The following is a 15,088-nucleotide window of genomic DNA, read 5'->3' as shown; positions in this document are numbered from 1 at the left end:
ACCCAGAGGGCCGTTGGTTTATGGAATTCACTTCCAGAAGAGGTCATGACAGCTGTCAGCCTTGATAGCTTTAAGGCAGGATTAGACAGATTCATGGATGCCAAGTGCATCTGTGGTTATTGAAACGGATGTCCAAGTGCCGCCTCTATGTTGATTGAGGCAGGCAGGGTTCCCTTGAGTCCCATTTGTTGGGGGTCAGGGGAAAGGGAGTGCTTTGTCTTCTCTTTCTGCTCAAAATCCCCATGGACAATTGGTGGGCCACTGTGTGACACAGCATGCTGGAATCGATGGGCTTTGGCCTGATTCAGCATGGCTCTTATGTTCTTAATATTTGAGGGGCTGCCACAGAGAGGAAGAGGTCATGCTATTTTCCAATGCACCTGAAGGCTTGAAGACAAGGACTGATGGATGGAAACTGAGATTCAACCTGGAAATAGGGTGAAACAGAAATTTGCCTTGGGAAGTTGTAGGAGCTTCATCAATGGAGGCTTTCAAGGGGAGATTGGACTGCCATTTGTCGGGGATAGTGTAGGGTCTCCTGCTTGGGCAGAGGGTTGGACTAGATGATCTACAAGGTCCCTTCCAATTTTGTTAATCTAATCCAATTAATGGATACTTGGCAGGACCCCCTACCTGCCATGGTTGCAGCCTTGAAGTTCCCAAACTCTCTTTGCTGACCTTCCTTCTCCTCCTGTATCTGGAGGAATATGCAGCATTCAAGACATGTACCAGAGTCTTAATGATACTGTAAACATGTTCTCTATTTGAGATCCGTAAAGTGTTCCTTCCCTGTTGGGTTTCCATTGATGCTTTCTGGGTGCATCTTCTACGACCATTGACAGAAAAGACATCATTTGAAAAAGAACAGCGAAAATACTGATCTTCATACGGAACATCTACAAAAAAGTAGGGTTCAAATGCATCTTCATTTGGCCTTTGTTTCCACAGTAAACTAAAGGACCAAATGCTGTGGACATATTTGAGATGTCCCTGTTTTTTCAATGAATATGTCCCCAAATTTGTGGTCATCCAGACTTTCTCTTCAATGGGTCCTGGCAAACCTTTAAGGGTTAAATGGATGGGAAGGATTCTGTCTAAAATGGAAACATATTCTAAGAAGTGAACAAAGACATTGACTTGTCTCCACTTAGAGATGGCCTCTGCGAGGGGTGCTGGGTGTCTATTCATTGAGATGTGTTGTGATATAACCACACAAATTCCATTCCGGACAAGCATAGGAATCAAAATCCTCATGAAATTCTCTCCCTTCTCTGTGTCTGAAGCAAAGAGGCCAATCAAGGTCCATCTGAAATGGAGAAGGAGATGGACAATTGCTGGATACTGGAACCCTCCTTTGGGGAGCATCCAATGGTAAAAAGGGAATTGACTTTTATCACTCAGAGCTTCTGAAGCAGTTTGATAACTCATCTGAAAAGACAGTGAAAAATGCTTACATTTGGGTTCGGATCAAATCCAAAACATTAGCTTTTAATAAATCCAACTTCATTGTCTTGAACGTGTTAGAATAGTTTGTTGTTGGTTATTCATGAGGCCTAAAAATACAGAATATAAAACACAGAACATTAAGAACACATTATATAAATGGAATTTTAAAAATAAAGGAAACATGAATACACATCAAGAATGAAAATCATACTTCTGTTTGACCCTTGTAATTTACCACAATCATTCCCAGATACACATTTTTTGGGTGAACTGATTTGTTCCAATAAAGTGGCATAATATATATAATTTTTGAATTCTGATAGCATAGGAAATAAATTGTTTTAATATAAGGATCCTAATAGGTCATTTTTGTAATGTGAATCCAAGCTGTTGATCACTTTCTTTCTTATGTAATTGAGATTGAATCTATGAACATGTTATGTTTCTCTCTGGAGCTCCGGAAAGAGAAGTTCATTGGGACTTGGTTATATTTTCTATATTGTGTCCAGCACACTCACACTAAAATATATATCGCCCTAGGCTACTTTTGCATTTAAATATTAATTGATTTTTTTCATCTGTTAGACAAAGAACAAGTTGTATAAATTCCCTATTCAGCTTCAGGAGTGGAAGAGTTTTATCTACCCCCAAAATCCTTCTCATACAACTGTGCTTATTTTAGTGATGTTATATGTCTTAAGCTTCAAATCATAGCTTCATAATAATGGTGCAACTACTGTATGTATCTTTCATGAGTTTTGATCCTAGAAGTGTCCAGCAGAATCCACCCAAGCAATGAAGATGGTTTTACGGCTGCTTTGATTGTTGCCTCCTTCTCTATATAGATCCCAATCACCAGCCATGAGACCTACAATGGCTATGGGGAAAAAACAGCTCCTGGACTTCATAGAGAAAGTATGAGTGGCTATATTGATCACCCAACACCTCTGCACTCACTTTACCAGATAAGAAATACACACACACACACACACACACACACACACCTGTGGGACTTTGTAGGTGCCTCCTAAAGTTGACATCTGGATGGAGATGTCCCTTCTAGCTGCATCGAGAAGAGTCAAAAGACTGTCCTTCTTCCCACAGCTGTAGTTGAGAACATTGGCTTCTCCAGTAGAGAGCATGTCCAGCAAAGCATCGGAAGTGACCAGTGTGCTCAATGAGTTGTCATGGATGTTGTAGCCAAGTGTGAGATTGTGCAGGAGCCATGGGGTCTTGTTAGCCGCGTGAATGGCAAAAACGAATCGGACAATTCTAAACTTATCACGAGTTAACCTACTCGAAGGTGCCTGTCTGTAGAAAAATATTAATATTATCAACAACACCATCAAAAGCAATAACAGAATATTGTTTAATGTATTTACTCTTTGTCACTCTTTTCGACTAGGTTAGGGCTGTCAGAAATGAGGTTAATAATAATAATAATAATAGTAATAATAATAATAATAATAATAATAATAATTTATTAGATTTGTATGCCGCCCCTCTCTGAAGACTCGGGGGCGGCTTACAACAATAATAAAACAATATTACAATGAAACAAATCTAATATTAAAAACATCTAAACCCCCATCATTTAAAACCATACAGCAGGTTTAGGTTTCGACCTTATTGAAACGTCACCAGAAATCATTCTCTACCTTACAAGGCAGAAGCCCCAGGATCAAATCCCAGGAAGGGTATGGCTAGCTGATGAGACCAGAACAAGGCCAAAATAGCGCTATCCTAGTCTCTCTTAATTTTAAATATTCAGCAAATACATGTGAGATAAGGACAGAAGCACCAGCCAGAAGATGACGAGTGGGACCTCGTCGAAACATCCCCAGAAATTTCTGAATCCTACACAGGAAGAAACCCGAATATGCCAAGACCATAATACCTGTACCTGTGAAAATCTATGAAACATATATATATAATTTTTCTCCACCTTAAGATAAAACATACGTAAATAAAAACACAACACCAATATCCAACCATACACATTCGCCAATTTCCATGTCATTTATATACTTTATGAAGTTTCTTTACTTTCTACTTTCTCTTTCCCCTCCCATAACTTCATCCCTCCAACATTTAAACTAATTAACAGATACTAAAATTCTTCGGAGAGGGGCGGCATAGAAATCTATTATTATTATTATTATTATTATTATTATTATTATTATTATTATTATTATTATTATTATATAACCAACAACAACAAAAAGCCAACTATATCCTGAAATACCTAACATTCTATAAATCCTGTGTTTAAGGAGAAAAGAAAAAAATCCCCTTACTCCAATGTTTAAATTAATTACATAATAGAAACATAGAAGATTGACGGTAGAAAAAGACGTCTTGGTCTATCTAGTCTAATCAAAATAGTTTTCCAATATAAAACAATATAAAACATAAACTATCTTAAATTTGTGTTACATTAGCATCTAGTGCTGTCACCATTTCTTTTTTCATCATCTGGGTGTCTATCCTCTATTTTCTCATTCTTTTACTTCACTTCAAAACATATTCATATGCTTTCATTATTTTTAACTTCCATCCATTCATAAAATACTTGGGACAAAATGTACAAATGGTTAGATAAAAGGAAGAAAAATAAATAAAATAAGCAGCATAGAGATGATAACATATGATGATATAGAGATGAGTATGCATAGATAATGAGTGAGAAATAAGTCACTTAGTATAGAAGACTGTTCTATTCGACAAGGGTGTCATGAATGAATTATAGTATAAAATATTTAATAATAATAAATTGAAGAGGAAATATAAAAGAAATATATGAGACCAAATATGAGAATATAAATGTGCTAAATGATATGGACAACTGCATAAGATATGATTAGAAATAATTAAGACCAAGATAGTCAAGATAGGATATGTCTCTCTTTTTAAATGTTTTTTCCCTTTCTTTCTTTCTTTCTTTCTTTCTTTCTTTCTCTTTTTTTGTTGTTTTCCTTTTTCCTTGTTCTCCTGTTTGCTTGTCATTACTATCGTTCCCATGATTATATATATATTGTAAGTCATTTTTGTAAATATACTATATATGTACAGTATCTCTTTTAAACAATAAAATTCATATAATTAAAAATTCAATGAGCATTTATGCAATTATGAAAATGGGCTTGACATAGCAAACTGCAACCTTTTCAATAGTTACTTTAAACAAATGTCAGTTCTTTTAGCTGTTTCTCCACCTTTGGATTTGAGTCTCTCCCAGGAAATTGGGTGGGTCCTGGAAAACAGGAGCAAGTGAAATAAGGAGGGGAAAAGGTGCATGTTACAACTGCACATGGAATGAATGCAATACCCTGAATGACTTACATGTGAAAGTGACTAGAAGGAGCCACGTTGAAGAGCAAGGTTATATTTGACCTTAACGTTGCCGTGGTGAGCATGCTGATGAGGTGGTCTCCTGGCCTGTAGTAACTTGGTGGGTGTTTCCCATCCCGGTGCTCCAAATTCATCGGGCACTTCATCCTGAGCTTTGCAGAGACTGGCTGGAACACCGGCAGCACCAGAAGCAGCAGGAGCAGAAGCAGGAGGTCCATGATCCCAAGGAGGCGCAGAAGAATCCCAGGCCAAGATGGAGATGCCTGTGGTTCTCCTGACTCAGACAGAGACCAGCCGAGCTTCAGCCGGAAAGGAGAGAACGTGCGTTCGAGAGCCCAGCCCCTGCCTGCCCCAAAGCCTGTGCCTGCATGACCTGAGGTGTTTTATCCTTTTCTGATGCAAGATCCCTTCCGTGCTGCTTCAGTCGCTGGAGAAGTGACAGAAGAGGCCTCAAAGCACAGGGTGGCCATAATTGCCCTCTGGAGCAACTTCTCCTGTGGGAATCCTGGAGTCCTAGCAGGGCTCTCTCGGGGGAGGAGGGAGGGCTGGAGAAAAGCATGGAAGGGCACAATCACACATACACTCCTGGGACACCACTCCGTGGGGGTTGTGGTCCTTCCTGTCTGGACTTGCCCAGAAAATGATGCTGGATGAAGGGAATGGACTTCTGCTGTCCTTCAACTTGGCATCACTGGGAAAGATTCCCACAGCTATGGATTGTGGGGCCACTCTGGGTTTGATGACCCTTAAGTCCAATGTTTTCTGTCTTCTGAAGCCAGGACCCTTGAACCCTGACTAACTTTAGAGTAGGGCCTGTTTCTCATATATTTTTTTCTATTGGATCTCCATATTTTAATCCCAAAAGTTAAATGTTGGACCTTTCTGGAAAAGGAAGTGAAAAATAAGGGCAGCCAATTCCTTCCACATGGTCCCACTTGATCAAAACGTGATCAGATTAAATGAAAGGAATTTTGGCCAAAAGTGTAAGAGGACATTAACAGAATGTTAAATACACAATGGACAATCACAAAGGAAATGGCAGTATTAGTTGAAAGTAATGTGATGGGAGAATTTAGAGAAATAAAACAAGCAGTAATAGAAAGCGCTCAGGCAATAATAGTTTTGGGTTGGAAAGATGCGACAAAATGGACAATGCAAAATTGGTATAGGTACATGGTGGACCATATTCAATATGAAATTATGGATAAAAGGATGAATTTGGATAATGAAACTGATTTGAGACAACTGATGGGATGGTGGGACAAGATAAGATGATATATGACGAGTAGAATCGGAGTCCAAGCTACAAGAAATAAACTGGAATCCCTCTATAATATGTAAATAGAGATATTGCTCTTGGGTCAAAATGGGTTATATAAGAAACACCCCCGATTTGGGGGGGGTATGTGTGTGTGTCGGGGTGGTGGGCACTTTTCACTATGCACTGTTTTATGTTGTGTGTATATTAAAAATTGTTAAAAATCAATAAAAATAATTTTTAAAAAAAGATTAAATGAATGGTCTTTAAAATTTAATATTGAAAGAAAGACTGGTGGGTAACATGATAGCAGTGTTCCAATATCTCAGGGGTTGCTACAAAGAAGGAGTCAGGCTATTCTCCAAAGCACCTGAGGGTAGAACAAGAAGCAATGGGTGGAAACTAATCAAGGAAAGAAGTAACCTGGAACTAAGGACAAATTTCCTGACAGTTAGAATAATTAATTAGTGGAAGTTCCTGCCTCCGGAAGTTGTGAATGCTCCAACACTGAAAGTTGTTAAGAAGATGTTGGATAACCATTTGTCTGAAGTGGTGTAGGGTCCCTTCCAACTCTGTTGCTGATGTTGTTGTTGTTGTCAGTTCCATCTCTGTCTCATCTTCCTCCTCAGATTCAGGCTCTGATGGGGGCACAACAAAACTTTTTAAAGTAGATAGGAATAAAACTACACATTGAAATTAGGATTGTGGTGTTAATTTCTTTGTATGTACATATCTTTAGGAAAACCTGGAGTTGAAAAAGGTGTGATTCAATGTCCCACGATAAACAGATTCTTTTATAACATATGTCCCTATTCCAAAGTTTCCAACATTTTTCAGGATGGCCATTTCTGCAAGAACGTGTATTAATCAGGAAAAGCCAATATTGAATGTTCATTTTTTTTCCTGTCTCCAGAAGCAATTTCCAATAGAAACAAAGTAGGATAGGATAGGGTAGGGTAGGGCAGGGTAGGGCAGGGAAGAGCAGGGCAGGGTAGGATAGGATAGGGTAGGGCAGGGTAGGGCAGGGAAGAGCAGGGCAGGGTAGAATAGGATAGGGTAGGGTAGGATAGGAAAGAATAGGAAACGAAACAGGACAGGACAAGATAGGACAGGACCTCAAAAGTCTTCTAGCTCAATCCTCTGCTCAGAGAGGAAATCCTAGGTTCACCAGTGATGGTGAACCTTTTAGACACCGAGTACCTGAACTCTGCATGGCCAAACTGAAAGGTATGCATGTATACACAAATGCACACACATGCCAACATGTGCTGATGTGCAGCAGAGTCCCAAAAACCATCTGGCCAGTGCAGGTGGGGCATCCCAACACCAGCAGTGTAGCAAGAGGTCCGATCTTTTTCTCTCATCGTTTGCAGGAAAACCAAAAAGACCCAAGACAGGAGATCTGACCTGGAGTGACAGCACACGTGCCAGCAGTGAGGGCTCTGCATGCCACCTCTGACACGTGTGCGGTAGGTTCACCATCACGGCTCTATTAGTTGTCCAATCTCTTCTTAAAAGCCTCAAGAACCAACTACTGATCATTCTTCTGAATGAAAGGCACAATTTTTCTCTTCAAAGTTTGTGTTCTCCTAAGTGTGCCTCTTCTGCCGGGACTGTGGATCTCCCTCAAAACTTACAGGCCTGTCAGAGAAATAGATCAATCTTCCCATGTCTGATAGCCACTTCCTGCAAAAGATCTCTGAATGCATGCGGGGAGAAATCGATTTGACATTGGGAAATTCATTCTCCCATCTCACAGACTGCCCATTCCACACTCAGGTTCTGTTTTTTGTGTGTCTGTGTGTGTCCTTCTGATCTTAGGACACATAAATAGATAATGCCGCTGGCGACTTACCGCCGGCGAGGGTTGCGGCGTGGGCCGGGGAAGGAGGCCGCCATGTTGGGGGCGGAGCCTGCGGCCCCCACGTCATCCCTGGGGGCCGCAGCGTGGAGTTTGGGTGCGTTGGTCACCCACTTGACCGGGCAGGAGGGAGGCAGCCATACGGAAGGGGCTGCCTCGTGGCGCAGTGCCTCCTGCCCACCGGCGCGGGACATCTCTTGCCCCCCGAGCTCGCCGGAGGACGGAACGACGAGGAGGGACCAGCGCGCTTTTCTCCCCGTCGGGAGGATTGGGGAGCGCGGCTTCTGAAGCCCCTGGGATCGATGGCGATCGCCGGGGGCAGCTCTGGTTGCGGGGGGCTGGGGGCGGCGGCATCCGGCGCCCGTGCACAGGCTGTTCGCCGGGCGCCGGTCTGGATGTCGGGGTCGCGTCTCCTGCTTCGTTGCCGGCAGCGCGCAGGACGGCACTGGCGAACGAACTGCGGGATTCACCTGTTTGCTTGCTGGGGAGAGGGGGGAGGGGGTCAGATGGCTGCCGTGCCGGCGCCCCTCCCCCCCCTTAGCCTCATGCATATGGCGGCAGGGCGCGCGGGGGTTTCAACGGCCTGCCAGCCGGGTTGAGGTTTCTGGGGCCAGTGTTCCGCCGGGCGGTTGATCCAGGGTGCTTACGGCCCTGCCGGCTACACGCTTGGAGCGCTTCGGTTCGGGGAGGCCCGGGCGAGCGCTAGGGAGTGGGGCGGCGGCGGCGGGGAGGCCGTTCGACCTTCCTCCACGTGGTTGGTTTCCTTTTGCCGCTGAGTTTCGGGGTCAGGACTCTGCGCAGGGGGGGGGGTTTCTTGCCTCCCGGCAGCCCCTCCCCCATTAGCACTAGCCGGGCGGACACTGCTTGGGGCCCCCGTTTTCCTCTGGTAGAGGGGAGATCTACAAGATTATGCCCCTTGCTAGTGTACATTAGTACGCAGCGTTTGCTGTGAGCCGCCCCGAGTCTTGGAGAAGGGCGGCATACAAATCTAATAAATTATTATTGTTGTGGTTATTATTTTTATTATTTTTATTATTTTTATGATCATTATTGCGTATAGAACAGTTCATAATGATAGTGATTGGTGAGGAGCATAGTTCCAGCTGTGGGCAGAAGTTGTTTGGTTCACTGAAACCCACAGGATTAATTTTGTAGAGTCACGGTAGCCTGGATTGGGGGAGGGGGATTTATTAATTGGTCATAGAATTACGGTTGGTTTGTCCCCCCCCCCCATTTCCTGACAAAGGGGTGATTTCTTGATTACAATGCCAATATTGACCTATTTCTTCACCGATCTAATTTTGCATATGGACAATTGGGCAACCCAGTTATTAGATAAGATGCATTTCGTTCTTGACTGATTTATTGCAGAATGAATTATAAACACAAATGATTAAGGTAGTGATTGTTATTAATCCCCTAGAATCAGGGGGAACTTACATGGGAGATATGGATGAATGCAGTGGTTGAGGGATCTAATTCCTCCCCTTTTAGGGATCTTTAGCTGATTAAGTAGTTGGATTAATTGAACCACTGGGTTCAGTTTTATTTAATATATTATTAATTCATTCTATTGGTTTAATACTAATGGGGGGTTTATGGTATACAAACAGAGGAACAAGGCTCGTGTATGCAAGCTAATGATCTGGGATAGGCCAAAGGCTGGGTTTTTTAGCTTGCTGGATGCATAAAGAGTTAATCAACGCCACAAGGATATATATATATTGTCGGTAGAGGGGGGCGACATGCAAAATTAATGAATTGTTATTATGGTTGTTACTACGGTTGTTATAAGGGATATATTTTAATTTTAGTTTATGAGTTATGAGCTAGACACCAGTAATTCAGGTGGACAGCAGCATTACTATGCCCTCATTGCGAGGAAGGGGATTGCCCTCATGGCGGTTCCCACCTTTCCCCAGTCAGAGCAAGGCCTGGAACACACACGCACACACCCTGGCGGTAAGCGGGCTAGGCCCAGTCGCTCACTGCAAAGGATTGCATCTCTAGCAGATTGGAGGGTGTCTGTGGGCACTGTCCGCTTGGGTGCCTTGGGTGTTGTCGTTGTCATTGTTATTTAGTATTTTATGGTTTTATTGAAGGAGTGGTCGATCCTTGGGCCAAACGTTCAGCAGACGTGGGCAGGGGATCTGCAGTAGCTGAATTTAACCATGCCTAGGATAAACATATCCATTGTACGATAGCGTACGGGACAGAGTGTGGGGGTAGACTGGATGGACCATGGGGTCTTTTTCCTGCCATCAATCTTCTAGGTTTCTCTCATTGGCCACTTCGGCCCGGGCACATGGTCTATACGAGGTACCTGTTGACCTTATTACATGGGGAGGTAGTAAAATTGGCACTGGACGTTTGGGCGATGGGGGCAAATAATCAGGATACTCTGAACCTGTTGTAGGCTATGGCAGTTCCATTCGGGACAAGAACCATAAGGAGAACCAGACATTGGTAAGAGGGTCATTACAGCAGGGAAGCACTTCTGCCTTTATAGGATGTTTTAGGGGTTAAGGCACTAATACTCCCCTAGACACTGGGGGGTAGGGCTCTATCACTATATGCATGGCTGTTGGTTGCTCCTCACTACTAATGTTCTGAATTTTGCCACGTGTCTAAATGTCATTTGTACTGGGGGCTGTAACAGTACGGGTGCAGTCGGTAAGCAGGCCTTTTCTGTACCGACAAAACTGAGAGCTCCTATTAATATCATAACTACAGCCAGCAGATCCCCAGGTCTTTACCATGCTGAAGTTTGGAAATCTCCTAATCTCTGGTTAATCCACTCGGAAGTGAGCAAGGGGGAATCCAGATTGTGGGGGCAATAGCCTGGCGCTGTGTGAAGGGTGCTGCGGCCGACATGTTGTGAGCCGCCAGAGGTCTGGGGCAAAGGGGCGGCATGATGATTGCATAAATGATTAAATAAATGAATTAGTCAGTTTATCGCAGCCCCCTTTAGTTGTTCAGGGAAACGGTGTAGTCATTTCCCGGTATGGGGGGCTTGCATGATCGCAAGTTTTCCGGTCATCTGAATCAGACTCACGCTTAGGTTGATTTTACCTTAAGATGAGTTATTAAGCATTGTATTCATTGTTTCAGGGAAGAATACTTTATGTAATGTTATTATCGTCAGCTATATCGAAGTGAGTGTGTCAGGAGGTTATCATGCATATTATGTTATATTGATTAAGTCATGTTGGTCAAGCTTATTCATGCGCTAACAGTAAAGGAGGCATTTGCAGGGGCCTTTGCTTATCTGCAGAAATTTCTCGCAACTATTCTACTCCCTGGGGGAGCGAGCAGGGCCATGGAGCATAGTGGCTTGTCTCCCAGGCAATTTAAGGCGGAAGAAGAGTATGGTGACTGCCTGAGAGGAATACTGGAACATGGGGCTGCGACTGCGGCACAGCTGGTTCAGCGGCGGGGAAGCGAGACAGCAACAGAAGGCCCGGTCTGTTAACAGGGAGTATGTGCGCATGGGCAGGTGGTTGGCATGGGCGTGGGCACAGGGTACCCAGAATGGTGGGTGGCGCCATCGCTCAAGCATAGGAGGGCAGGTGTGACCACATGGTTACACGCCCTCGTACAGGGGCAACAAGGGGGGCTTAGCTCTCCTAACAATAGACCCGGTGGCTAACTATTTGGGGACAGGGGGAATGATCAAGGGATGGTCCAAGGAAAGGACGCAGATGGGGAGAAATTAGTACGCCGCTATACATTACCAGTTTCAGGGGCAGCGGCATTGGGTGGGACCCAGCTTCTCACCCAACGAGGCAAGGCCATTTCACTCGACAGCCAAAACTATGGCCTCTGGGACACAGTGGGTATGCAAGGTGATGTCATGGTCGCATAGTAGTGGATCATGTACAGTTCCCTGGGCCGGGAAATTGATGTTAAATTGGGGGCTGTGGCAACCGCGTTGGTTGTGCTCGGAGTCTCCAGTAACGCGGATGGTGGATTTTCACCGTCCAGGCGTATCTAACAGGACAGAGGCCTGAGTGTGAGGGACTCAGTCCAGGTATAGCGAGGAAGCCAGGGATTGGTCCCCTTTGTACCATACGATGGGCCTCCACTGAGAAATAACAGTGGGGGCCGTTTCAGGAGGATTGGCTGGATATCGGGTGGTATTCCCTCAGCAATACTGATTGCGGTTTTCAGCAAGTTCTCCGTGAAGTAGGGAATACGGTGGCGGAGCGAAGTCAGTGGGTTTTCATGGCGTAGATTTGAGCACCTGAGTACAAGCGTATTTGGGAGCGGGTGGCTAACACTGTCTTGTTACTCTTATCGTTTCTCTAGGTCCTGGCCCTGCTCCATTTTATTACGTGCAATGTGTGACGGAGCTGCCCTTCCTTTGCCCACAGTAGCGAACTGCGGCCACTGCGTGGCATGTCGGCTGGATGTACAGCTGCAACATTATCTTCAGGAATGTGGAGGTTGCTGAGTCACTGGGGCTTCAGTGGAAGGGGCTTGAGCTCGGAGGTCTCCGTTGAGATGAGCCTCTCCCGTTGGGAAAGTGGGGAGCTGTGAGGGGCCGGACCCTGATTGTTTGGTGTTGCACACTGGTGGCAACTACCTGTTGCTGGTGAATTGGGAAAAGTGGCCTGACACACGTGTGTGTACCATGTATTGCCACGGAGGTGCTGGAGGTATGCCAAGAGCCCAAGGCGGTGGAGAATGCCAGGTAGAGAGTTAACAGGGCAGCGAAGGAATGGGTACTCCAGACGGGGGGTGGAGTGTTAGGTCACCCCAACATCAGAGCATCCTAGCTAGCTTTATTCAGAAGGGACAGGGTACATTTGACAGACGAGGGGAATGACAAATTCATAACGGACCTGCAGAGGTGCCTGCACATTCATGTGCAGGGGGGGGGAGCAGGGGGAATAAATTATAATTTCACCCCCTGCTGTGGCCGAAAGGGGGCGGAAATGGGCGTAAGCAGCAACTGTGTGATCTCCTTTAGGGGCACCTCTACTGAGGTGAGGGGCGATCTCCTTCTCGGATTACAGGGCTCGACCGGCTTGGGTTCGGGGAGGGGGTCGCTCCTGTGGCTCGCTGCCTGGGGCGTATCAGAGACCAGTGGCGAGCCATCCCACACGCCGTGGGGGCGTGGCATTGGGCAGGGGGCAGGTGTAATTTTACCTGGCCCTGCACCCAGGCAAGGAGCTTTCGCCCTAGAGTTGCTCAGTTGAGCTTGTTGGAAAGTTAACTCCGCCCCCATTTGATTTATGCACCTTTGCAGGTCACGTGGTTTAATTGGTTAAATAGTTAATTTGAGTTTGGTTTAATAAAAGTGACCCTATTTATACCCACTCCTTTGTGTCCGACTGTTACTCCGCCTGTGCCGCAATGCCGCTGGCGACTTACCGCCGGCGAGGGTTGCGGCGTGGGCCGGGGAAGGAGGCCGCCATGTTGGGGGCGGAGCCTGCGGCCCCCACGTCATCCCCGGGGGCCGCAGCGTGGAGTTTGGGTGCGTTGGTTACCCACTTGACCGGGCAGGAGGGAGGCAGCCATACGGAAGTGGCTGCCTCGTGGCGCAGTGCCTCCTGCCCGCCGGCGCGGGACACCCGCCCACCCTCCCTCTGTTACAGGGTGCATATGATGGGTCGCCCTCGGTGGGGCCGAGTAGGAATTTTTTGCATCCACAGTAAATTGGCCGAGCTGTGGTTGTTTTTTCGCCTGCTCCACTCTGTGCGTGGGAGTGTTGGTTAGGGGGTGGTCTCACCAACTAGTGCCCCCCCTCAAGGTCACCGTGGGGGGACAGCCGAAAGGGGGCAGAAATGGGTGTAAGCAGCAACTGTGTGATCTCCTTTAGGGGCACCTCTACTGAGGTGAGGGGCGATCTCCTCGGATTACAGGTCTCGACCGGCTTGGGTTCGGGGAGGGGGTCGCTCCTGTGGCTCGCTGCCTGGGGCGTATCAGAGACCAGTGGCGAGCCATCCCACACGCCGTGGGGGCGTGGCATTGGGCAGGGGGCAGGTGTAATTTTACCTGGCAATGCACCCAGGCAAGGAGCTTTCGCCCTAGAGTTGCTCAGTTGAGCTTGTTGGAAAGTTAACTCCGCCCCCATTTGATTTATGCACCTTTGCAGGTCACATGGTTTAATTGGTTAAATAGTTAATTTGAGTTTGGTTTAATAAAAGTGACCCTATTTATACCCACTCCTTTGTGTCCGACTGTTACTCCGCCTGCGCCGCAATATTCTCTCAACAGGAAATGTCACAATCCCTGATAAAACAACCCTTCTTCAGAGGAATCATTAAGTCTATCATCTGCACCTCTATAACTGTCTGGTTTGGTTCTGTGACCCAACAGGACCGACACAGACTTCAGAGGATAATCAGAACTGCAGAAAAAACAATGGCTGCCAACCTGCCTTCTGTTGAGGACCTGTAGACTGCACGAGTCAAAAAGAGGGCGGGAAAAATATTGATTAACCCATCACATCCTAGACACAAATTGTTTCAACTCCTACCCTCAAAACCTCGCTACAGAGCACTGGACACCAGAACAACTAGACACAAGAAAAGGTTTTTTCTCGAACGCCATCACCCTGCTAAACAAATAATTCCCTTAACACTGTCAAATTATTTACTAAATCTGCACTACTATTACTACTAAGTTTTTCTCATCATTCCTAGCCCCCATCTCCTCCCACTTATGACTGTATGACTGTAACTTGTTGCTTGTATCCTTAAGATTTTTATTAATATTGATTATTTCCTGATTGTTTATTTCATCCCATGACAATCATTAAGTGTTGTATCACATGATTCTTGACAAATGTATCTTTTCTTTTGTGTACATTGAGAGCATCTGCACCAAAGACAAATTCCTTTTGTGTCCAATCACACTTGGCCAATAAAGAATTCAATTCTATTCTTTACTATTCTTGGACTTCCAGTATGATGTAAGGGGAAAAATCAGATTCCCAGAAAAAATCAGATTTCTCCCTCTGAAAGGAAAATGAAACAACCATGCAAGTGGAAAAGAGAGATGCTGATCTGTAAACAACTGATCTCTGGGGATACTTCAGACCGACCATGATCTCCACTCTTGAATGCACTGAAAGCTGCCCAGGAGTTCTTTTCACCACTTCCTATTTGAGTTGCAAAGTCCAGTTGTTTCTTGAAAAAGCAACTTTGGGTTTCCCAGCGAAGGGA

This window comes from Erythrolamprus reginae, chromosome 1 (genome assembly GCF_031021105.1).
Source record: "Erythrolamprus reginae isolate rEryReg1 chromosome 1, rEryReg1.hap1, whole genome shotgun sequence".
In the NCBI taxonomy this organism is placed as follows: domain Eukaryota; kingdom Metazoa; phylum Chordata; class Lepidosauria; order Squamata; family Dipsadidae; genus Erythrolamprus; species Erythrolamprus reginae.
This window is presented reverse-complemented; position numbering follows the sequence as displayed.